This window comes from Triturus cristatus, chromosome 1_2 (genome assembly GCF_964204655.1).
Source record: "Triturus cristatus chromosome 1_2, aTriCri1.1, whole genome shotgun sequence".
Classification (NCBI taxonomy): domain Eukaryota; kingdom Metazoa; phylum Chordata; class Amphibia; order Caudata; family Salamandridae; genus Triturus; species Triturus cristatus.
This window is the reverse complement of record NC_140580.1, coordinates 922,633,669-922,659,372: the sequence shown is the minus strand read 5'-3', so window position 1 is coordinate 922,659,372 and position 25,704 is coordinate 922,633,669. Positions and strand designations below refer to the sequence as shown.

General features: G+C 44.8%; 2 protein-coding genes across 4 annotated transcripts in view; one reads left to right on the top strand and one right to left on the bottom strand.

Moving 5' to 3' along the window:
• The window catches only part of NMNAT1 (nicotinamide nucleotide adenylyltransferase 1), a 260,444-nt gene extending 255,064 nt beyond the window's left edge, over window positions 1–5,380 (bottom strand). The window contains exon 1 of one of the 3 annotated variants that reach the window (XM_085609796.1): window positions 5,228–5,380. The gene's annotated coding sequence lies outside the window, so the exon portion shown is untranslated. The remainder of the gene's footprint in view (window positions 1–5,227) is intronic. The other 2 variants (XM_085609795.1, XM_085609794.1) reach the window with 2 other exon arrangements.
• A 47-nt stretch (window positions 5,381–5,427) lies between these two features.
• LZIC (leucine zipper and CTNNBIP1 domain containing) overlaps window positions 5,428–25,704 on the top strand; it is a 118,595-nt gene continuing 98,318 nt past the window's right edge. Inside the window, exon 1 of the mRNA XM_085609802.1 lies at window positions 5,428–5,549. The gene's annotated coding sequence lies outside the window, so the exon portion shown is untranslated. The remainder of the gene's footprint in view (window positions 5,550–25,704) is intronic.

Genomic DNA, 25,704 nt, shown 5'->3' with positions numbered 1-25,704 from the left:
ATCCTGTACACTGGGTCACAGCAAGATTGGGAGTGTGTGGCGCAAAGGAGCGTAGCGGAGCGAGCGCGGGGGACCGTGCTGGGGTACGGTGACCTTCTCGATGCTCTCGGAGCCCTTCATTCCACCCTGGTTCACGGCGCCCGGGTATTGGGGAGGAAGCTTGATGGTATTGCGTCAGCGTCGGAACAGTTGCGGTCTGCCTGTCCCCAGGTACATAAGGCTCTGTCTCACCTTCCACAGGAGGAAAGTGCCGTGACCGCCTCTGTGAATAAGGGACAGATGGGAACTTTGGACACTGTGGCAGCGTGTGGTCGGCTGGCTGTGGGGTCGGTCTGTTCCGGAGGTTTTGGACTTGAGCAGACGGTGGTGACTTTGTCCCATGCGCGGCCTCCGGCGACCCAGGCAATCTTCACGCAACGGTCGCCTGCTCTGGCTGATTCCTCCTTCCTGGACCTTGTGTGCGGCGCAGGCCCTGGGGCAGTACTGGGAAAGGTGATCTTCCATGACGATGACTGTGTTGGTGTTCCGAAACGTCCTCCCCACATGTGTGTGTCCCTTCCTAGTCTTCTCTGGACGCTCCTCTCCCTTGTAACTTTGGACATGATGGTGGGTCGATGGGTATGCATTGGTGGATTCGCAAAGAGTGGCCAAGGATAAGGCTGATCCTTCAGAGGTGGTCAATTAATAGGCGGGCGGGCTTGGGGGTTGTGTGCTTTCACGACGTAACTAATAGTGTAGCCGGTGCATAATGCTCCCCATTTCTCTTAGATATGGCCGAATTTTTGCTGTTTACTGTTTGCGCTGGGGAGGAATATATTGTGCGGGAGGGAGAAGCCGGGGGCATGGTTGAAGGCCCTCCTCCAGTTTATTATTACTCTCTCCCCTTTTCTGTTAGGGGGGGTTTCCTCTCTTTCCCCTTTTTCTCTGTTTCTTCTATATTTCGGGTCTGGTTCTGGGGCGATAGGCACACTGCGGGGGGGGGGGCCGTAGTCATCTGCAGAGGTGCAGGGTGGGGGGTTGGGGGAGGGGCTTCTTTAGTCCTTTACTTTGTTTCTATGGCCTCCTTTTTCTTCTCTTATTCTTCTTTGTCTTCTTTTCTGGGGTCAGTGCGGTAGGTGTCCTTCGTGGCCAATCATTGTTTTTCATTTGTGCCTCATTTCCGTGGGGTTTTCTGGGTCCTGGGGCAGGAGACTGCAGGCGCAAACGGCTCGTGATATTCCTCCACATCCTGAACCTCCTGTTTCAGCGCCATTGACTTGATAGATTGCTATTTATTGTTGACGTTCATTATTCTGCCTGCCATTTTTCGCTGCTGAGAACTTGATTGGCACCTGATCCTTCTATCCCTTATTGTAAAATGAAAACCTTTTATATCCTGGTTTCCCTCTTGGGCTGTTCGGTGGACAAGAGAATACTAGCATGGAGAATCTGCTTCCCGAGGTGCTGCATGTGATTAAAATCTGTTTGCTGTTACTTTCACTGCTTAGCGGCCGGCCCCGAGGGTTGTAGGCCCATACTTGTCTTATTTGCAATGTCAATAAAGGTTTTTCAACAAAAAAAAAAAAAAAAAAAAAAAGGCGGAAGGAATTAGACATGCTAACCAAACAGAAGCATGCATTTCTAAAAGGCAGGCACCTGAACCAATTAGAGAAAGAGGAGGGGATTTAAGCCACAGTATTCATTACAGCATGCCTCGCAGTACAGCGCATGCTCGACCTGACAAGCATTTGCAATGCAATAGGTCTTGCATTTATGAGAGTTTGAGCTATTGGCATTGTAAATGATAAAGCCTTTTATTCAGGTGTTATTTTTAAAACAGATAAAACAAGCATTTACAATGCAATGGTCTCGGCATTGGTAAAATTAGAGCTATTGGCATTGCTCATGACATTATTTTTGTTTATGTTTTTGTTTTTAAAACATTTAAAGAAACGGCATTGTCATGAGCAATGGCAATAGCTCCAACTTTAACAATGCCGAGACCGTTGCATTGTAAATGCTTGGTTTTTCATTTGGAGACCAACAATAAAGCTTCAGCAGTAACAATATACAAAACTGTTTGTGCACAGTAACTGATAACTGCCAGAATACGCAGAGAAGAGTCCTCAGAGCCTGTTCTATGGAATGCTAGTCTAAGCGAAGTTAGAAAGCTTGGAACAATGGCATTAACTATGAGCACCATCAGAAGAAAGTTGAAATCCGGACTGCCAATTAATCTATTTCCATCCACTGCTATCAACCTTGTATATAACTACATCTTCACTACTACCCAATTAGCCTATTATTTACATGTGAAATATCCTTAACCCAACACCATGCCATTGCCTCACTACAGATTTTACCTCAATAGTTAGCCGTAATCTTTAACCTAGCTACTAACTCTACAATAACTTTACTGTAACCTTGCCATAATCCCCACCCTAACCCCATCACCAGCCCCAAACTGAAACAAGTTTATGGAGCCTAATGCAATGGCACGAGGAAACAATAAGTGGCGAAGTGAAAAGAAGGTAATGGTATAGCAAGGTAAAGTCTACGAAATAAGGGCAGGACAGCTCAGTTTCAAACATGGGCAGTTACAACATTATTTTGCCAGCTCAGAAAACGATGTGTAATTTCCAGTCCCTGTTCCAGTGGCCTGCTACTGTGCCCTAACCTCCTGAAACTGCCAAGGGACAGCTCTTTCCAGCAGGTTTGTCCTTTGTGTGTGTTATGCACACTCCACAGAGAAAGATTTGAGGGTTAACATGGTGCACTAGGAATGCCAGAACCTGGAGGCAACGGGAACGTTTTTCTCCGGAGTGGAGAACCGGGGGTGATGCTGTTATACCGGAAGGCGAAAACACAACTGATGAGAAGTACATGAAAAAGAAGTTGAGCAGAAACCGTAATCACACCGACAAGCACAAAGTGAGGCAGACTTACTGGGGAAGCTCCCTCACAACCTGGACGCCTGCCCGAGTCCGGTACGACAGTACTACCTCCCAAATAGAAAGAGAAGAAAGACCAACCATAACAAAACAACACACTTCGCTTGAGACAGGATTGCGCGTTCCGCCTTCCTTCCGAGTGCACACCGCCGTGTCAAGAGCTCTTCCATGCTGCGCCCCGAGATTGCAGACTGCTAAGCACTCGAAATTAGGCGAGCCAATTCAGTTAATGTCAAGTGAAATCTCGAGATATTTCTTTTCATCTAAGCTTTTAATTGAAATATTTCCCGAGCGCTGTGCCACGGGTGATGGTTTCCGACAGCGGTCTGCTCGGCCTGCTACCCTCGCTTCGATACGCGAAAAATGTCATTATTATTTTTGGCAACGCTAATAACCTGGTAATGATCTTCGGTTCACCTCCGACCTGCCCGTTAAACCTACACAGCGGCCAGCAGAAAGAGGCATTTGTTCCTGGACTCTGTTGCGCACTTTCGGTTGGGGTGTCCTGCACGACCCTTTTGTCCGAGTCAGTGTTCTGTCTAAATGTCCCGGAAGTACAACAGGCATATCGTAGAATAGACTGCTGGGTCAGTACTTAACCAGTGCTGTCTGAGCTTGCCGAATTTAAAGTTGCACTCTTACCTAGTAACGAAGTCGGATTCCAGGCACGAGTTCTAAACAGAGCAGCAGCCGGACACAGGGGGAGCGGACGATCACACCACCGCCTTTCTCCGAGGCAAAGCAGAAATGCCTCGGAGAAAGGGAGCGTCCTTTTCGGATTCGGGGGAGTGTTTTGCTGTTGTCTCCTCCCTGAGACTTTTCGCAAAAAACACGCCCCCCGATCCGAAAAGGACGGGGCATGATTGGAGTGACGGGACCTCTTCTCCAATGGCTGGCCAGCATTTACTAGGCCAGCCAATGGAGAACAGGGGAGAAGAGGGGCGGGTTCAAGCCCCTCTTCTCCCAAGTCATTATCTCTCGCGAGCGAGACTGCGCAAGCGCAGCCATCGCTAGCCGAGACCTAAAAAGCAGTCATTTACAATGCCAATAGCTTAAACTATTGCAAATGGGAGACGTATTGCATTGCAAATGTGTGCTATAAAAAAATTAAAACGCGTTAGGAGAGAGCGTGTCCTAAAGCATGTCCTGCCTGCAGCAGTAGGCAGGACAAAGCTATTTTATAAAATAGTGCTCGGAGTCTGTAATTAAAGCCGAAGGGCAACAACACACTTAACAAAGGATGTAGCCATGGTGGTTACAAAATGAGACAAGGCGGTACTAAGGAGGGACTACTAAGCCTTTGAAGAATGAACAGCCACCGTTTACAGTGGACAAAGACACAAGCCAATGAAAAACAAGCATTGGCATAGCCAATAGGTCTCGCCTTTGGGACCTTGTAAGTGTTTAGCCATGCAACAGTTGCATAACTAAATACTTAGAAGGTCCCAAAAGCGAGACTTATTGGCTATGCCAAGCGGCCGTGCAAGTAAAAGTAATCGCGGTAAAGCGCGGCGCGCGCACATGCACTGTAGCTCTAGGCTGGCCTGGTAGCACTTTTTGGAGCCCTCTCAATAAGTCTCGCCAGACCAGCGCATGCACTGGGTCAGGCGAGACCTAAAAAGAAAGAGTTTTTTAAAGGCCTGAATTTAACACAAGAACGAAAAAGACCTGAACGGTAACTCACGCATGAAGCGCCTTTTCTGAGGAAACTATATTTCAAATAGCGGGGCCAACCTGGGCGCGAAAGTGAAAGTTACCGCGGTAAAGCACGGCGCGCGCGCCCGCGCACGTGCACTGTAGCTCTAGGGTGGCCTGGTAGCACTTTTTGGAGCCCTCTCAATAAGTCTCGCCAGACCAGCGCATGCGCTCGGTCAGGCGAGACCTAACGAGACCTAAAAATGTGGTCGGAGCTTAAAGTCCCTACCTCAATACAGCATGCCTCGCAAAACAGTGCATGCTCTGCCCAGGGTCGACCTATAAACTTCATGACTCTGAGAGATTAACTAACATAGTCCTTCTTCCCTGTCATTGAGTGCTGTCAATGTAGTTCTTCTGTGTCTATAGTTGGGGGCAGCATTCTACACCAACGTCTATATCTGCTCCTATTCGGATTTTTTGGTTTGAAAAGCCATACTTTACAAAAGACCAACATTCCCTGCTACTGCTTACTTCTCACGTCATTCCTCTGATCCTACACATCTCCGTTCAAAACGTGCACCTCCTATCGTTGACCATTATCACAATAATTCGGTACTTTAATAATATACCGACTGACAATATGACGATAAGGAACTTACAGTTACTAGCGCCAGTGAAATCCCGATTAACGTTGGACAGCGGACAGAGCTAAACTTGCACGTGCATGTTCGGAGGTTTTACCAGCAATAAACAACCATCCCCTGCTGTAAAAATACGACCAAAAAATAACAACATACTAAAAGGACGGCTACTGGTTAGATATCCAAATTAGCCTATTACAAACTGGACACCGAGAAGATTGTAGTCCTTTCTTTATGTCTACCTCGCTGATTCCTCCTTTGTTTCGTTTCGGGCGGAAGTTTTCGGACGACTACCGGAAGTAATCCGATGTTTCGTTGACCCCCTCATACACCGCAGCAGGTAGGAGGAGCGTTTTTTTGTAGGGGCATGTTAAGAAATTGATACCTGAGAGGTGACGGGTGTTAAAGTATTTTCAGGCTCCTTGACACGGTGATGATCCTCCCAAAATATGCGAGATTATACCAGCCCTACTCTACGAGTTTGACCCAAGAATTGGACTCCTTGAAAGAATATCGTTGCTCCTTTAAAGCCAATTCAGTGTGCCAGAATTCCATCCTCAGTTATATTGGAAGGTACCTGTACCTATGCCAATATAAAAGCTGATCTCAATAGATGTACCTCCAGAAATAATCCCCGTTCAAGCTCAGTAACACGAATCGCAACGTTTTATTGCAGAGTAGCTCATATGTGACTCCTTGTCACCCGGACACTTTTTCCACTCCTGGGATTTGATACTAGTAAGCCGGTTACAATAATACACATGAACGTGATTACTGGTAAAAGAAAAGCCCATAGCTGGGAAAACAGAGTCTTGTTGACATGGAATCATCTGTTCAACCTAAGCATGAGATTTAAGTGTGTGATCTAAGTCCTGCCAACACTGATTTTTTGCTGCACACAGCCGATGTTTTTCTTAATTGCAACGTGACTTTGTTTGACCTTTCTGTCATATTTGTGTACGGGTAGTGGTGTATAATGTAAAATATCCTACCTATTGAGAAGGTAAGTTCTAATTAGATTAAGGACACAGGCGAGGATTATGCCTGTCTTTCCTTGGTAACAACTGCTGTTAAATGAAACTAAGTACATATTCCAAAGAACACGGAAATAATCATGCAGCACAGTAACCATGCGTTCCACCAAACACAGTAGTCCTTGCATCTCATAATTCCCCTGTCCAAATCATAATGTCTTATTTTTTCTTGCGCGGAATTCTTAACCTCCCTTCGACTCAGTGTTCATTCCTCTGATCCAATCCTAGTAAAAAGATACAAATCCATAACCCAGTTCTTTCAGCACACATATATCCATTCAGTTCTCATCTTTAATAAACACATTATATAAAAACATTTTTTTTACTCTATATAACATTTAACATAATAAAACATGATATTTTCATGGACTTATATTGCAAAATGCTATCACTGAATTTTAATAAACGTATTCTTAATGAAGTAACTCATGGTGGGAAAAATCTTTCCCATAAGTTTCCTGGGAGAAATAATCCTCGCCTCAGTGTCCTTTGAAACAATCCTTTTGATGGCTTGAAAATGTTACATTATGTGTCAGGGTTAGAGGAGAAGAATATGCATGTTCAACGCCAACTTATCACTAAGGACAGCGCTTTGGACATGAGCTTGAAGTAAAAATTTCTCAAAGGTTGTTTCTAACGACCAGTCTTTTGCATTCATAATAGTCTCCATTTGCCGTCCCACTGTGACAGCTTTGGAGGCCATAGCGCCTCTTGTTGAATGTGCTCAGAAGCAGACCGCATCTATGCCTGCATCTGGCATAATCCACTTTACCCTCCTAGCGATGGAAGGAGATTGAAACCTTTTTGAAAGGTTTATTTACTACTATCAGAAGTTGTCTTGTCCCGCTGTGGTCCGACTTCCATTGCCATGTGTTTATAGACTTTATCACAACATACCACACACACTTTGTTTTAGACAACCACTAAACATGACAACCCTGATCCCTCAGGGATCGTGCTAACAGATCAATACCCTCTCACTCAGTCACTCCTGCTCCTTTGTTCTCAGAAAAATATACAGAGAATACACACTGGGACGTTTTAAATATATTTATTGAACCAATGTTATTCTTGTTTAGAATACAGGTGCTGCGATAATCAGTAGACAGAAGCAGATAAAAGTGATTACAAGCACCAAAAGAGTAAATAGCAGATATAGTTCTACCATAGTGCTAAAACAGTGCATATATGCAGGCATATAAAACAAGGTAGTAATCAGGTCTACTACTATGCAAACACTACTCTGTGTGTCTAGAATGTGAGTAGGTGTAGAATCAAGAATCTCCCCAAGGGATGATCCAATCCCATTATCTTGTGGGAGAGAATGTAGGACCCCGTCTTGGTCACAAACTGGCCACCCCTCACTGAGATGTCAAACCGCCACGTGGTGAAGTCTCAGCATGCAGGGATCCTCGGTGTCAGCCGAAGTGCCTCCTCTGCTAATTCTCCGAGATGCTCATTATTTATAATGAAAAGCATCCTTGCGATGTACACATTAATTAGCAATGTTATAGATTTGTAGATAGCCTTGTCGTCCCGTGGATGAAGATAAAACGACATTTGTACATCATGCATAAGTACTTGGTGTTTGAGGCATTGTGATAATGTTATGTGAAGCCAGATGTGTAAACAGAAATAGTTTCAGAGAAATGAATCCAACGTTGTCACACACGTACATATGGGCAAAAGGTCACAGCAGTAATGTTATTGTGCAAAAAGAGGACAATGTAAGTGAATATGCAGCTTCACTACATGGGCCTAACCCGGACACATAATCTGGGATAGCGCTCTCTGGCTGCCCATGATTGAACCAGTAGATTTGGGAACCATGCTTGTGATCTCCAAATGGGGAGTCACAAGAATCAGATCTCCTGTGTGTTATCTCACTTGGGCCGAGAACCTGGCAATCATGATGAACAGTGGAAATACAGAAGTCTGATTGCCCAACAAATCACGCAGGAAGTCATCCATTGTTGCCACCCATGGATGTGGTTTTCAGCTCAAGTAATCTGGAAGCTGATTATTGATGCTGGAGTAATAAGGTCAGTTTGGCAAGGACCCCATCTGGACATCAGTGTCTTCAAGTCTTGGCATTTTAGTTTCCAATTGCTTGAGTCCCTCCTGAATCTCAAATTCCATTCTACTACTTTATTTTGTTTTTCTGACAAGTATTTATCTTTCACCAATATTTATCTCTCCAGACAGGTGCCAGAAATCGGTCGCTAGTTCTGCCAGGTTTCTGAACTTGCTGTCTCTCCTGGTTGTTTGATGTTTGTCACTACAGATGCATTGTCCGTTTTCAATAGTACACAGAAAGACACCTTGTCTTTCATGAGGGATTTGATAGCAAACAGGCCCACTAGAAATTCCAGACAATTTATGTGGAGTTTCGACTTGTCCCCATCCATCTTTCTCACCTGAAGAGTTCTCCATACCTGGCTCCCCAACCCCATTGACTAGCCTCTGATTCTTTAAACATGTCCTGTGAGGCTCCAGAGATTGTCTTACCATTCCACACTTTCATATGATCCAGCCACTACTAGATTTCCATTCTGGCTTCCAACAATAGCTGCATGATTTTGAGAACTTTTCTCATCCACCGAGATGATTCGCCTTCAATCTCTGAAGAGCTCTGTAGTGAAGGCAATCTGGGAAGATTTATTGACGCTGGCAGACCCCCCTACTATTCAGGATAGTTGTGTGAGGGATCAGGGATTGTTTGGCCCAGGAGCACACCGGCTTATTGTTTATGACACACCACATGGCCTGTAGCAGAGCAATAATCATGTTCCGAACGGATGAAAGTTGCTATCGATCATCCAAGTATATGATCAGTCTGATGCCTCTTGTCTTCAAGTATTCCACCACAGAACTTATAAACTTGGTACACTATCAAGGGTCTGAGGACAGTCTGAATGATAGGGTTTGAAATTCGTGCAGCTGGTCCCCCCCACCAGAATTGAAAACATCTCCTGTGTGGGTGTAAGATGGGAACCGTTCAATAGGCATCCTTCACATTGAACCTAACCATCCAGTCCTCCATAACCAGCATATCAAAACAAACATTTGCAATGCAATAGGTCTCATGTTTGTGAGAGTTAGAGCCATTGGTGTTGTAAACGAGAATGTCTTTTAGTATGTGTTTTGGTTTGGAATGCAGTGGCCTTTGGGACCTTCTTAGTGTTTAGCAATGCAGTATATCATCCTGGGTGATGTGCCACCAGGGATCGAATAGCTATGGAATTACTATACAGTGGGTCATGCAGTCTGAAACAGAAATACATGCTTGCATCTGGAAACATGTATGGACACATTTCAAGGCTATTAAATGCACAAACAGAAAGGCAAGTGTCTTGATGCAAGTGAACAGCACTATAACATTTTGTGTGTGACTGCCTAGCTAGAATATTGAACAGCTTTTAGAATGAGTGTGAGGGTCACAATAAGATGACAGATTTAACACACCATGCTCTGAAAAGTATGCACTGAATTTAGAAGCACAATTGTTTGAGCAGTGTATGAACCTTGCTCTACTGGAATTCATGGACTGCCTTCATTCACTGTGTTGTATTGCAGTCTTAAAAAAATATAACTGCATTACCCTTTCTCCATTTTAAATAAGGACCTGTGATGTGCAACTGAAATGTCGATCCTATATCGCCCTCCCCGGCTGTAGAGGCCATAAAATAATGCAAGCATTGGCATAGCCAGTAGGTCTTGCCTTTGGAACCGTATAAGTGTTTAGCTATGCAGCACATTAAACCCCACTGGGCAACTTCTGTAATTGAACTTTATTTGCACTATATAACAATGCAAGAAATAATAAGGAATGAAAGGAGAAATGCTTGCAGGTTTTTGATGTGGGGGAGCGATTAAATAAAGCATGTTTGTATGTGAGGACGTACTATCCGCTCTTGCTTGTGTATTTTTTGTTGGTTCTTAATTTTCATAAGGTTGATGCTGAAGGTCACACTTTCTAATTCTTATGAACCACTCCATTTATTAAAGTGTTTAAAAACCCTACTATTAATCCAAAATAATGTTACTGATATATCTCGGGTGATTGTGATGCCTGTGCCTCTGAATATCGAACCCATAGTTTTTATAGGATACAATATCAAAGATAGAATATTAAAAATAAAATGTCAACAGATAAGTTTACTGTGCAATAGAAACGTTCTGACACGCAACTGGCTAGGTCATCTGTAAGGGCATATGGTCCATAACCCTTACACTGCAGTAGCTCACTCATATTAAGTTGATGGCCACATGACTTGCACCATATATAATGTGTAGTGTCCCTCTGCTTCTAACAAATATTCTTTGCATATATGTGTGCACACACAAACAGCTTCTTATACAGACAATGTCACGATAGAGCATCACAGTCTCTTTTTTAATTATATAGTTTTTTAAAGCGTCGTGTTTCAGTTTATGGTAACATCAGAGCACTAAGATAGAACAGCAAAATAGAAATAAAGTCATAGGAGTAAATTAGAGTCTAGTTAGGCTCAGAGGGTCCCCCTGATATAGCATTCTCCGCTGGCTGGCACAGAAAGAGTTCTTCAGTTGAAAGACTAATTGAATAGATTAGTGTGGAGAAGTTTCTTGACTAGGAGACAGTTTGCTTCTGCTCCTAGAAAGGTACCTGAGTGTTCCGGAGTTTAGGACCCTGCTCTGCTGGTGATCATCCACCATAATAGTGCCACTTGAAACAGCATTTGTGAATCAATGAGAGATAGTGGGCTGAAGGTTCTTGGCGCAGAAGAAAGCATGCCTTTAAAAGTGGGCAGAAGCTTTGTTTCTAAAGGCCTAGTGAACAATATAAAGTACTTGAACCCGATCCTTGATTCCACCGGTAGTGATTGGAGCGCCTGCATAAATGGATGTAAGGGACCATCCTAATAATCATGTCACAAGGAAAAACCTCAAGAAGCACATTCTAGAATTCTTAACATTGGTAATTGTTGATGGAGCAGTAGTGGCCACATACACTGCTACTTTATTTTTTCAATGACAAGCCCATTTAAATGAACATATTTTCACAGGTTTAGGTATTCTCAGTGTGCTGAAGCAGGTATTCGATGAAAGTGCTTAAGTATTGAAACAGACACAGGTAGCTCCTTTGAAGACAAGACAATATTTAATTCCTGTTAATTTTAGGCGGTGTACACACACTGCATATAGCACTGGGCAGTGCACATACTTGCATACATTTATACATTGTGAACTGCACATGAAGTACATACAGATTGCCCAAACGCCCTTCTCTGGGTGCCAACTCCATCCGCGGGTAATTTAAATGTAAACTGTACAAAGCAAACCTGCATTTCTAGGAGATCTATGGGCACTGGATAAGTCCGTAAGCAAGGACACCAGCAGCAGACAAGGTCAGCCTCTGTGTCAGGGATTCATTGCCTGTGATGGTGTATCCTGTGGTTCATCTGTCCCATTGTGTGCTCCTGAATGAATCATTTTTACTCGGTGTGCAGTGGCTACGTTATTAGCAAAGATTGTGAGTGCATAAACACAGTACATAGTCCAAGATGATGTCAGGATTTTGTGGCACAAAAAAAACAACGCACAATCAACAGAAACCATCTGATTTTATGCAAGTTACCAGGAAAGTACCTTCTAGCATCCATCTTGGATTTGGAAGATGGATTCTGTGGTACGTGATGCAGGAAATAAAAGTGACTCTTAAGTGAAACCGAAGTCTCCATAATACTTATGGTTTCGATATGATTGCTCGCCTAGCTCAAAGTAAAAGAATGTTTGTAAAGCACCAAAAAACAGAAACAATCACCCAGCAAACGTGAATTACTGTAACACCTACTACACTACGGTATTTGATGAAAACGCATTTCCAGCTTCCTCCTCATGTCATTAACAGGGAGAGGGCGTTTGGAGGAGGAGTTAGCTGCAGCCCATGAGAGGAAGCGAAGAGCAACTGCTCAGAATACAAACAAGCAGTTGCAAGGAGCAGGAGGTGTTGTTCTGGGAATGACACAGGAGATTAAGTGAACTGGGAGCAGCAGCGAGGACAGAGCAAAAGACAAAGTAGTGCAGTGAAGGAAAATATAAGGCCCATAGTAAAAGCATTCATGTCGCAGGGGCTGTCTCCAGGGTGGAACAAAAGGAGGGACACTAGGTGTATTCACCAATGAAAAGCTAGCTTTTCCAAAGGACAGTAAGAGCAACCAATGAAAAAGATGGGCTTTTTTTTAAGCCCATATCCTAGAGACAACATGTCTCTTTGAGACAGGGCATGCAGTGCATATGCAACCTAGGCAAGACCTAAAACGAGGCCCTCCATCTTGAAGTGGCAGTAAGCCACCCACTTGTTGAATTCATTTAGGTTTATTACTGGATGAAAACCTTTGTCTTTCTTCCTGAACAGGAAGATGTTGCTTAGAACCCCTCTTGGGTTTATTACCGACCTCTTAATTGCACCTTTTGATTTCCATCTTCTTCACCTCTTTATCGATGAATATGATCTCTTGGCCTGAGAATCTCAGAGGGACAGGACAACAAATCTGAATTTGGGTTTGACAAAATTCTAATGGAAATTCTGAACCATTTTGAAGACCTATGTACCATTCTTCCGTTCTTCCCATCTGCTATGGAATCACCGCAAACATCACCTATGTCCAGAAGGGAAAAATGGATAATGCATACCGGGAAATCCCCCTGGGGCACTGGCTCCCTGCATGATCCTCTTCTGCCTCTGGAAAAGCCTTGTGAGGGGAAATTTTTTCTTGCTTGACAGGTTATCTTGCCATTCATTATTCCTATTGTTCTGTCCTTTGAAGAAGACTCAATTATACCAACGGCCGAAGGTGCCTCATCTGGCCCTGGCTAAAACCTTCCTGGGGAAATTTTTCTGAATGGATGGCTGAGCCTTGCCTAGGGATGAAAAAGTTGCCACGAATTTCCCAGCTCCTTGAAAAAAGGGTCCCCAAAAGGTTCCTTTGAAGGGATCCGCATTTTTCCACGTATAGTGTGCAGTTGATGTTGTTCACGTACACACACTGCCTGAGGTTTTTGGCTTCCTCAGCTAAGAATTTTGTTAGAGTGACAGCCACATCTAGGAGTTTGTCCTGGCAATCCCTCCACAAGTGATTGATTCCGTTCTTTGGATCTTTCGTATACTTGGAGAGGAAAAAGATGCACATCTTAGAAGTCTTGCCCTCCAAGGATTTTCTGGGGCTTCTCTCCTCAGTCTCGTCCTAACTTCCTTATTTAGGGACTGTCTGATTTTTCTGGCCACATAATCCGCTACCATAGCATACAGAACCCATTCAGCTGATGTAGTGTGAGGTATCTCCTTGGTTTCAAACATGTCCTACCCTGCAAGTTGTCAGGTCCAAAAATACTACAAATTTTGTGGCAACAAACAAATACTGTGTACAGTAAAGATCGCAATCAATCCACATTACAATGCTAAATAGAAAAGCAAAAGACGTAACTTAACTTTTCTATGAACAGTGAAGCATTTGGACAGGGGACTTGAAGATGCAAGGGCTATTGTGATTGGTGAATCAAGCAGTTACTTTGGGCCAAATTTAGATTTTGGAGGAGGGGAATACTTTGACACAAATGTGGCGGAGATCCCGTCTGCAGTATCATGATCGCATTAAATCCTATGGAGATTGTAACATTTGTAACTGAATATTCCATCTGCCAAGATCTAAATAAAGCTCTAAGTTTCTTGGTTATATGTTTGTTGGGAAATGTAGTTATTGTAACAGAAAAGGAATGCACTTAGTAATGACTGCTGTTGAATAAAAGTGCACAATCCTTGCCATTGTTCCTAACATAGAATCATCTTTCTCATCAATTGGAGTATTTTATAAACTTTAATTTTAGTATTTTGTTATATTTTAATGAATTAGCATTGTTCTAATTCATGGCCTCTGCTGTGTTGTACTCTTATCTGCTGGCTTAGAAACTATCTGCAGGGAGACTGGTCAGAACCGTGTTCTTTTTGGAAGTTTTGAAACTGTTCATACTAGGACGGAAGACAAAGAACTGCGAGAGGCATCTTTCTTTGCAATCATTTAATGAGTCTTGGCAATTGGTGATCACAGTAAATGCAAGGCATAAAAGAATGTGGGCTATATTCAGCCAAGTGAAAGGAAAAAAGTTTTGTACAAAAGCATTTTCATGCTGAAAAATGAAAGGAGTGCAACTTAACTACTCAGTCATAAAATGAGAACTATTAGCTTGTGTCTGGACAGTAAATATATTGAATACTATTTTGTGATATAGACCATTTGCAATACGTGCTGATGATAAATCTTTAGTGAATGCTGTAATGGGTGATGGATCTGGAAATGTTTCACTATGTGTTGTAAAGTTAGTGTGTACATTGAATGGCTGTGTTTGTGCTGCTATCACAAAACAGAAACAACAAAGAAAAAGTGTTTAACAATTTTGGGCTTATCTTTTTGTTTGTCTTTTAATTTTGTATCAATGGGTCTAAGCATTTAAAAAGAAAAAACTTGTTCATGCAAGTAAAATAGTCTTCTTCCTAAATAGGACATGTACCATGAGGTAGGACACTTATGGTGGCCACCATCAAAACACTAGAGAGGTCTGACGGCTGTAGATCAGGAATATTACATTTCAGTCCTGATGAATTGCCACTGATCCCAGGTAGGGGCACCAAAGCAAGAAACATGTAGACTCGGAAGTGAACTTGAGGATTAACCGTAACAAGGACATCCATTCACAATAAAAATCATTTGGATAGCCTTAGTTCACTTTAATCTGATTATCATTCCTTCCAATCTACTTCTACCTTGCCCATAGGACTTAGAGGCAATTGTCGGGTGGCTGAGTAGTTTCAGACGCATTGCCTGAAAAAAGATAACCTGCAAAGAGCTCCTATACGGGCGCCATTGGGCATTGCAGTGCTTGCCCAATGAGGAGTATGGTTCCATGATGAAGCCTCCCACCTTGGTGGGTGAAGGCCTGTGCATCCCAAAAAGGATACTCTGTTTTACCTGAAGAGTTACTTAGACCTGAATTGTGTCTTTTAGAAACTCTCTCGGAACTGCACACCTTTTTTATTGGTCAGGGTGGACATGTGCTGGACCTGTATTTCTTTAAACAAAATGTTTTTATTGGCATTTCATTAAGATAACAATAACAAGACAACCACTCCCGAAGGGGAGGAGAGGTGGGACAAGAGGAAGGGGGTGAGAACAAGGGATGGTAATGCATTCATGTAAATACAACAGTAATCATTATAGCATCGCCCCCAGCAGAGAAATGATTCAAACAGCAGGAAATTAATTGTAATATATTGTAGATCATTGTATCAACATGCAAGTAAAGAAATTACTAATGTACAGAGGCACTGGTCATCCAATCACTTGAGAGCACATGGTGTTGGGGTGGTCTAGAGCTGGACCGCCAAGAGGGCTGGCGGCACCTTCAGGTAAAGCAGAGAGGCCAGCTTTCAGCGAGTCCCCCGCAGCATCAGGCAGTGGAGGTATGTCTCCCTGTCTCAAGTATGTCAGCAGTGGTTCCAAAATGTCCTTTGGGTAAGATCCTAGGGACATTGGTTCCCAGTAGGTACAGAGTTGTTCCTGGCAATAAACCGCATTGCTCAACCAAGTCTCTGCTCTGGGCGCAGGCCACTGTCCTCAATGCACAGTGACCTGCCATTTAGCCAAAAGCAGGAGTATGGCCGTCAGGCACCAGACCTCAGGAGGGACATCTTCAGCGTATCCCAAGAGACCAACCAGTGCGTTCTGTGTGAGTGATTGGCCAGTAATCTGAAGCAGAACCAAAAAGACCTCAGACCAATGGCTCGCCACTCGTGGACACTCCCAGGAAAGGTGTAGGAATGAGGCTTGCAGGACATCTTCAACTAACCCTATGCAGACTAGTTGCACCAGGGTGCTATATAGCCTGTGTAGGAATTCAAAATGGATGAGCCAAAGTCTGTAGTTGGGTGAAAGGGCTGCAGTTTGTCCACAGTAGTATGCCCTTTGAGCGTCGGTGATTGGGAGGGTCCGTGTCAGGCTCCCAGGCTTTGCGGGCAGCCAGAGTGTTTACCAGCACCTTATCCTGGATCACAGAATACAATTGAGTGACTAGAGTACGAGGTGAGCCGTTGGTTAACATGTGTTCAAGTGTTTGGAGTGTGTGGAAACTTTCATGTAACTCACGGCATGTAGCTCGGAGCTGATGATAGAGAAAGACACTGTGGGGCGGAGGGGGGGGCGTTTCGTCTGCCATGAACTGTATTTCCCATAGTAGTATGAGCGTTTGCCAATTATTTTTTTGTTGCTTCTTGTATATGTGCAGCAGTTTTAGATTTATGAAGGAGAGAATTAGCCACAGTTTGAACACTCTGATGCAAGAATAGTGTTCCTGCATCTAACCTGTCAAATATCAAAAATGATCTTCTCAAATAAGTTTGAGTCATATGTATATTGGTGATTTATGTTTAGAAAGTTGATATCATAGGAGCCAAACCTGCCCTGCCTAACAATACTCCTTTCCACATTATCTCTGCTTACGGTTATAGGAATATAAGAGAAATCCCTTTGTACTAATGGTTCTTTCTGTAGTGCGCCTGAATTAGGGCCAGAACCATGGAAATAAGGGACCACACACTCTGATATATCGTTGGTGGTCCAAAACCTAACCACGCACCAGCTCTGGGCTTTTTATTAACTTGTCAGGCGCATATGCTGATACTTTCATTACACCTAAGTACACAGGGGTGCATGCTTCCCCCCCCCCCTTTGTCACAAAAAACCTAGTGCTGATGTCCAGCCTCCTGCAACACTACATCCCTCCTTTACCATAGAATAAATATATAACAAAATTTCAAAACTCACAGTATCATATTATTCCATTCCACCAATAATAACAAAACATTCCCTCCCCTTCTCATTACTTCCAACACTTCAGATGAGGTGGGCCTACTCACAATTGATGCAACGCCTCCAGGCCCTAAAGTCAATCACACACAAAGTCAGCATATCATTGAGACGGCTCGGGTGGGACTTCAACAGATAATGTTTATTGCCACCCCTGGCGGCCAAACTTGGTGCGGTCTCTCTCGATGCATCAGCAGCCTCTTGATTCTGGCCGCTGGCCACTAACAGTGGGTCAGATGCACCTGGTGATGAAACAAAGGGAGACGCTGTTGCGTTTCTTCCCACTCAGGGTGTTGTGGAATGGTATCAACCACTGTCCTTCCAAAACACAGTTTACTTGGGGAGATCCCAGTCATAGAGTGGGGTGTGAGTTGGTTCTGCTCTAGGAAGTGGTATAAAGCGCACTCAACTTTGTCTGCCTCAGCCACTGCAATCTAGAGCACTATTGTGAGGGTTCTCCTCAGGCGCTCCACCTCCCCATTGTTTTGGGGGCAACACTGGGTTATGCGGCTATGCTTGGTGTCCTTGAAGAGTAGATACTCGGCCAGCTCTGCACCATTGAAGGGGTGCGCCCGTTGCCCATGCAGATTTCTCCCAAAAGACTGTGGGTGGCCATGACACAATTTGACACAATTTCAACCTCCGGGTAGCGGGAGTAGTCGTCTATCACTACCAATATGTGGGCACCATTGGGGAGACTGCCGAAGTCCGCACTGACTCTTTGCCAACAGGCACTAGGACCTTCTTCTGTAATGACCATCGAGGGATGGTCTGGCTGGCTGGTAGCAAGACAAACGGGGCGATATCACAGAACTGCCTCAACTGATTAATTGAGCCCTGGGAACCAAACCTTGCTCCGGAGTCTGTTTTTAGATTTGACGATGTGCCCCGTGTGCAAGGATGGCTGCTTTCTGCGTTAGGCTTCTTGGTAGCCCCAGTCATGGGACTCGTGACAGGCAGCCCTCCCCAGTAACAGAACCGACTTGGCCTCTTCGGTGCGGAAAGGAGAGGGGTTCAGATGTGGTAACCAGTCTCCTGTCATCGTGGCTTTGACGGCTATTTGTAAGCAGTCATCAAGGTAAGTAGCTTCCACCACCTCTGCTAAATAGAGGTCTGGAACAATCTACAATGAATCTGACGTATTCTTCAGTCGCCAGAGCTTCTGCTGTCTCGGTATTCGATGGAGAATTGGAACTCCTGCAAAATCAATTTCTATCCTGAGGGGAGGCTTCGAAGATGATCCACGGAATAGAGGAATCAACGACTTGTGATCTGTGACGATGGTAAATGGATGGCCTTAGTGATAGATGTAGAAATATCAGCAGCCCCACAAGACAGTGATTGCCTCCTGCTCAATTTAGGAATAACGCTGTTCCATGGACGTGAGCGCACGGCTGGCGTAGGCTACTGGGGCTCATTCTCCGCACCCTTGCCGTTGGGCCAACACAGCTCCGGGGCCCGTAGGGCTGGCGTCTACCACCAGTTGAGAGTCCAACTGTGGGTTGAAATAGGCAGCGCAGCTTTGGTTTGTCGCACGGACCCTTCTTGCTCTGGTCCCCACACCCAGGGGCTAGGTGACTTTGTGAGCTCTCTGAGTGGGCCGGTGATGTCTGCCAGGTTATGCATGAAACACCCACAGTACGTCACCATCCCCAGAAAGCTGTAAACTCTGGATACCGAGGCTGGAGCAGGGGCATCTTGTATGTCTTTCACCATGTCAGGGTCGGGCCAAATGCCTTTGTCTGAGAAACGGTATCCAAAGAAACAGATGTCCCTCCGCATTAAGTCACACTTTTCTCTATGAAGTGTTAATCCTCGTTCCTTAAGTCGCATGAAGACCGTGAAGGAAGGTCAGGTGTTCGCCCAGCATGGGAGGGTGTACGAGAATATCAGCGCTCACATTCAGCACACAGGGCAGGCCTTGTAACACACACGTCACAATGTTCTGGAAAACTTCGGCTGCCCTGGAAATACCAGAGTTTAGCTTGGTGTACCTCTATAGGCTGGCATGGGTGGAAAAATGTGGTGATGGGGCGTTAGTCTGGGTGTAGCGGGATTTAGTGGTATCCTGACCACAGGTCCATTTTAGAAAACCACCTGGATCCTGACAGCTCACCAATCATGCCATCTATGGTTGGCATGAGATGACGTTTGCGCTTTATAGCCTGGTTGGGAACTCTTATGTCCACACAGATGTGGACAGCATCTGGTTGCTTGGGCTTCTTCTTCGCCACCACGATGGGTGCCCTATGAGGAGAAGAACGTCTGCATGCCCCCAATTCGTAGAATATGTACCCACAGAAACTGAAGTCCAGCGTGTCTCCTGTAACAGTGCTAGCTGTGTTTCAAGTCTGCTCAAATATACAAGAATCCAGTTAGATTGCCAGGTGGCAGTGTGAATGTTCAGTGGCTAATTACTGGCATCATTCCATTGCCTAAGCAATTCACTTGTTGACACTCCCCTGTCACGCTTTTAGTTCTTACACATATACTCGAAAAATCTGTCCCACAGTTCACCCCTTGTTGAACTACAATCATAGCATAATAAAACTACTTCCCTCTAAACTGGACAGCTAGCATTCCACACTTCACATCAGCACCCTCCTCATCCAAAAATCTGACCCTATGCAACCTGCATGTGGGCACATGTCAGTTACCGCTACCCCACAGACTTGACCATTTTAGAAGTGTTGACCCTCAATAAATAGCCATTGCAATCATATCAACTACTTTGTTGTGGTAATAATGCCTTTAATTGGCAGCACGCATATATAGCGGCACCTAGTCATCTCTGTTAATCAGTTCCTGGCTCCATTATTTTATGTTTGATTTGTTTGTTTCCCAAAGTTTGTCATTTGCTAATTATATCACCAGCTTGTGGTCTGTGAAGATTGGCAGTTTCCCCCTGGCAGGATCTTCAGTTTAGCCAGATGCAGCATTGCATATTTCATTTTTCTGTCTCAAATATTAGCTGGCATGAATGCCTTCTATTCCTTGGGGCAAAGTCATGATAAATCAAGAGCACTGCATCTTTTCCTCACACCAGGTACAGTATTTTGTCGCACTTATGATAATTCACTACTGTACCTGTCATGGGCTGGGAGGGGGAAAACCTGACGAGTTGTGGGACAAATGACTGAAGCTCTCTTTCTATGAAATTTCCTAAAAGTTTGCACTGATGAAAATGTCAGTCAAAGTTTTTCTAAAAAGATTACAGAATTGCACAGCACTTTGGTCGTTGCAAGTCCCAGGATTCTGACATTTAATTCGCCTAGATTTGACTTCAGGTCTTTTTTAGCACAGCTCATCTTCAGTACTCACTTCATTTGGAGGAGATTTTTCATTCTGGCTTGAGGTTGAGTCTTCTGGATCTGAGATGCACTGCTGAGCCATGTCTACCTGTGTGTGTTTATCAGCTTTCTCTTTGACATCATCCAGCTTATTGGACAGTGTGTCAGTTTTGCTGTTGAATGACTTGAGCCCACCATTCATTTCTAGCACAAGTGTCTTTGTGTCTACATTATCACATGATTGTGGAGCCTGAGGTGGACTTTATGCCTCACAATTCAGGCTTTTGCCATTTGATTGGTAATTCTCTGAAGTCTTTCACTTTTCTTCACCATACTCGTCTTTCACATAATAGCATTGTTGTGCAGCAGGGTCACTACTCCAAAGAATATAGAAGTACATTTGATTCCTGTCTAGACCACCCATGAGCCCAGCCTGTGCTGCCAGACCTGAGCAATTGGGACATGAAAGCTCCAGGACACTGTAATGTCCACCAATTATGTTTGTCAATGAGCAGCAGCCAGTCTATGTCAGTGCAGGCCAATAGCCTGCATTGAGTGTGGCAGAGCTACTAACTTATATTGTTCTCTGCAGCAGACTCTGAATCTGGTCAGAGAATATGCAACTACGTGTTGCAATTTCAGCGCTGCCTAGATGGCGCCCATGCTATCCATCCATCCTTTGGATCCTTTCTCTGCCTTTCTTCTGACATCAGGAAGTTCAGTTACGGGCGACCAGCACACAATGCGAGCAGCAGACGCATCAGAGTGTGTGAACGGCCCCCCAAGCTTACCAGTGACCCCTGTCACCACTAACCCTCTTAGGGACCATGTTGCACCTTCATCTGCCATGATTCTAGTGGTGTTTGCCACTCACAGAGTATACTAGTTCTCAGGGTGCAGGATAATTTGGAAAGATTGTGCTGTGTGGCCTGGATGCTGACCATGCCCAAGCATCTTCATTGGTCCTATGAATGTGTTACCCAGTGCCTTGCGTTTTGTGATAGTGGTCCTAGATTATTTATTATAGTAAATGGATTGATCTGAGATTTGTAACCAATGCCAACTTTAGGAAACTAGTTGAGTTCCTCAGGCTAGTTTTAGCAACTGAAGGGTTTCCTAGGGAAATGGTGATTGAGTACAGTTACATTCAAGAGATATGATAATATTATTGAGACTGATTGTTATTGAGCACATTAAGTACCCACAAGGTAATGGATTAGTGTAATGGATAAACAGGTTGACCTAAAATACCATATAGTTTGCAAAAAATGAGTGATGTCTGTTTGAGAGGCATTTAAGATGCAGTTCTGGCCATATCGCACTGCTCCACACAACACTTGCATAAGTGCAAAGACACCTTCGGTGGGTGAGATGCGAGCTATGCCATTTTAATTGTGCCATCCAACCAGCTATGCCATTTTAAACATACCATCTTAAAAGGAGACCCCCCCCTTCCAAAACATCTGCTGCTTTGGTGTATGTATTCCCCTGTCTTCGTTATTTGTTTTCTTCTGAATCCTCCATTCAGCCTTAAAAGCCTGTGTTAGACTTGGCATCTTTTGGTGTGTTTCTCCTGAGTTTTTGCTTTCTGCCCTCCCTGTTTTGACTCTGTTTTTGCTGGCATAGTGTTTCTGCGCACTTTTCTCACTGCTGATCAGTGGTAAAGTGCAAGTGCTCCTGTGGTAAATTGTGTTATGGATTGGTGTTTCCAGAATTGGGTATTTGATTTACTTGTTAGTCCCTAGTAAAGTGCACTGAGTGTGTAAATCATATGCTACTAGTGAGCCTGCAGCACTGATTGTGCCACCCATGTGAGTAGCCCTAAAAAGGTAACTCAGACCTGCCATGTCGACTTGGCGAGTGCACCCACTTGCCAGGCCCTAAACCTTCCCTTTTCTACATGTCAGTCACCCCTAAGGTAGGCCCAAGGTACCCCTGTGGGCAGGGTGCATTGTATGTGAAAGGTAGGACATGCCCTGGTGCATGTGGCATGTCATGTTAGTGAATTACAGCCCATTTCGTTGTTCACTATTGCAAGGCTACCTGTTCCCCATAGGACAGAATGGGAAGTTTGTTTATAGCTTCTTATAAACATGACTGGCCCTGGGAACTAGGTAGGAAAATAAAGTTTAGTATGCCTGAACTCAGAATCTAAAGATGCATCTTTTATGAAGGTGATTTTTACGTTCTGTGTTTGAAAGTACCACTTTTAGAAAGTAGGTATTTTCTTGCACAGTCATCCCGTGTGCCTCTCCTGGAATGTGGATTGCCTGTCTGGGTTTTGGATGACAGAAGGCTGGGGAGCAGGAGTGGCTCCAGATAGTCTAGGTAGGGTCAGGAAAGGGATGAATAGACCTGTGCTGCAATAGGGGAAGGGGGAGGAGATTTCCTTGCACCTCAAAGGGCCTGGTCTACCTCTGACAATGCCGCCTCCACCACCTGCCAGGAAATCACACTAGAGAAGGCAGAACTGGTTCTGGCTGGGCACAGACACTCTGCCTCAGGGATCAAAGGATTTGGGGATATAAATATTGGGGCTCAGACCCCTGAACTATAGAACTCTTTTTGATCAAGAAGACTGCCAAGAAGAAGAGCTGGAGAAGCTGTGAGGGGGAACTTCCACTTTGCTGTGTGCTTTGCTGTGTTGGCCTGCAGTGGCTGCTTCTGTCTTGGGCAGTGAAAGGACTGGACTGAACTTTCTGCAATCTGCTTTGTGAGTTTCTCCAAGGGCTTGAGGTAGAGCTTGCCCCTCCTGTTCAAGAAGTCTCAGGAACAAAAAAGACTTAAAGCTCTTCTGCCCGCAGCACTGGTAACTGTGTGTTTTGTGCTGCAACAGAGGAAAAGCAACTCGACGACGTCTACGACACTGCTGCCGACTCCGTGTCCTGACGGCACCGCAGAGGGTACTGCCGCACCACGACTTTGGTCTCACCGATGACGACGCCACCGAGCCGCTGCTCGCACTGCGACCTGTGGACACCACACTCCGCACCGCCTCGCATCATGACGACGCCTTGGCATCGCAGAGGGCACTGCCGCACCGCGACCCTGGTCTCACCGACTACGTCTGCTCACGCCGCCACCAAGCTGCTGCTTGCACCGCGACCTGTGGGCACCGCACTCCACACCGCCTCGCTTCATGAAGACGCCTTGGTATCCCCGACGACGATGCTCCATGCCGAATTCGACGACACTGCTTGCACCGTGGTTCAAGGGCACCGCTCGTAAAGTTACACGATGCACCGCCCTCATCCGGCACCGCAGCCTTGGCCTACCGACCCCGGCGCCATAGACTCCAGTTCTTCAGCCGACAACAGCGCTTCAGCAACGAAGACGCCGCTGCTTGCACCTTGACCTGCACCGTGACGAGCACCGCCTTCATCTGACACCGCCACAGAGCTGCTGCTCACACTGCGACCTGAGGGCACCTCACGCTGCACCACTGCACTTCGTACCGCAGCACCCGACGCCTGCCGACGCCAGCACTCCTGACTCCAACAGAGAGGAGATCGACCTGCAACCCGTGTGACTTCGAGGGCCCTAACTACTCCTGCACCTACCTCTGGAACCGACACCTGCGGAAACGTGTTTTCGGAAGCTCAACGAGAGGCCGCCGATGCTCTGCATTTCTAAAAGGTACTGTTTGTGGGTCTTTCTGACACCGTAGCTGGCCCGCGACGCCGCGGTCAGCCAGAACTGTTTGGATTTGTTTGATCACGACGCCGTGATAGTCCCGGGCGGAGCTATCGACATCAAGGAACTGTTTTTAAAGCTTATTTTGACAATTGTAGATTTTTAGGCACTGTATTGTGGATTTTTATCGTTTTTGGTCTGGTCTTGAGGTATATAAAAATATTGGCTATTTTTCTAAACTGGTGTGGTGTCCTTTTGTAGTGCTTACACTGTATTACTGTTGGATATGTGCAAATGCTTTACACACTGCCTCTAAGATAAGCCTGACTTTGTGCCAAGCTACCAAAGGGGTGAGCAGGGGTTATTTTAGGAGTGTAACTCCCTTATCCTGACTAGGAAGAAGGGTCCCTATTTGGACAAAGGTGCAAGCCCTTGCCAACTAGAGACCCCCATTTCTAACAGCCTGTTACAAACTAATAAGTCTCTATCACTTGGATGGAACTTGACCTGTTGCCTTAGACAGTTAGAGTTTGCATTAGTGCATCATCATTATAAATGTGGCACCATCTTATCGCCATTCTATAAATGGGTTGGACTGTGTATATGTTTAACTAAGGTTTGAACCCTGGAAGTTACTGGTTCTTTCTGCTGAGTGCCTGGCACCTTGTGCTTGGACGATTTATGCAGTAGAGCATAATATGCACTTTAAACTCCTTTTCTGTGTTATTGAATACCATTCAGTTGATTTTAAAGCACCTGTTGTAAACTCAAATTGAAGTTGCCATTGGGAGCTCAAAACTGCCTACTGGTCCTCGTGCTGAAATAGGATCCCTGCATAATGCCAATCTTAAATAGCTGTGCTTCACTGCTGCAGTGCCACATTGGTTCTGTTCAAAGCCAGAGTGCCCAGTTTCCAGTACTCTGCTCAACTTACAAGATGCCATCCCCCATATACATGTTTGATGTCAAACTTTCTCAACTACAATTAATTTGTTGTTGAAAGTCAGGGTGTGGACTTGAAGCACAGTACCAAATCATGAACATGCCATTTGACAGCAATAATATATTTGACAGGGAAGTGAATGGTACATTCATAGTGATAAATAATGACAGACATTGCATTAATAAAGTAAAGGTTTTCTTTTAATAGAGGCACATCGCAGACCAGAAGACTATCAAGTTCCCAAAGGCAGCCCCTTTCACAGTTACATGTAGAAGCATGGTACACAGTAACTCACCTGTATGGCAGTAGTCGGCCAACTCATAAGGAGGCTTCATTAGAGGCAACACTGGACAAGGTGATGCACAGCCCAAACAGTGACAGATGGTACCCTTGAGTGCGGCACCCCAGCCTGTTCTATTACATGATTTATTTCTATAGATATATAAAATTATATTCTAGAGAATGAGATTTAACTCTATAAACCACTTTTCTTTTCGCCAATAGTACTTTTTATGGTTAGATTGTTTTTAGGTCTCGGCTGTCGAAGGCATCCAATAGCTTCTTGGAATCAATAACGATTCCGAAGCTCTCGGAGGCGGAGTTGAAGCCCCGCCCATCTTTTCAATTGGCTAGCGTCAGCTTACATGCAAAACGCTGGCTTTTGATTGTAAAGGAGGCTTCTTAGTCCCCCTTG